At 41.5% G+C, this 347-nt stretch overlaps 1 protein-coding gene across 1 annotated transcript in view; it reads right to left on the reverse strand.

Moving 5' to 3' along the window:
• Positions 1-347, reverse strand: part of LOC104495808 (inositol-trisphosphate 3-kinase A-like) — a gene marked incomplete at its 5' end in the record, with an annotated part of 13,113 nt that overhangs the window by 4,357 nt on the left and 8,409 nt on the right. The window lies entirely within an intron of this gene.

The following is a 347-nucleotide window of genomic DNA, read 5'->3' on the forward strand; positions in this document are numbered from 1 at the left end:
TCCCAGCTTCTTGTGCCCTTCCAGCCTTCTCACTGTCAGGGCATGAGAAGCTGAAAAATCCTTGACTTAGCATAAACGCTACTGAGCAACAACTAAAAACATCAGTGCATTATCAAAGTTATTCTCATACTAAAACCAAAGCACAGCACTGAAACAGCTACTAGGAAGAAAATTAACTCTATCCCAGCTGAAACCAGGAGAGGAAATCAAAGAATTGTGGTTAAGACCCTGTTCCCAGCATATCTTTGCACATTAACATGAGCCAGAAGTCTCAGAACAGACAGCTAGTTAGAGACAAGAACAACTCAGGATTTGCAATGCTAGTGACACAAATGGTAGCAGTGAAA

Source organism: Buceros rhinoceros, unplaced genomic scaffold (genome assembly GCF_000710305.1).
Source record: "Buceros rhinoceros silvestris isolate BGI_N320 unplaced genomic scaffold, ASM71030v1 scaffold7456, whole genome shotgun sequence".
Taxonomy (NCBI): Eukaryota; Metazoa; Chordata; class Aves; order Bucerotiformes; family Bucerotidae; genus Buceros; species Buceros rhinoceros.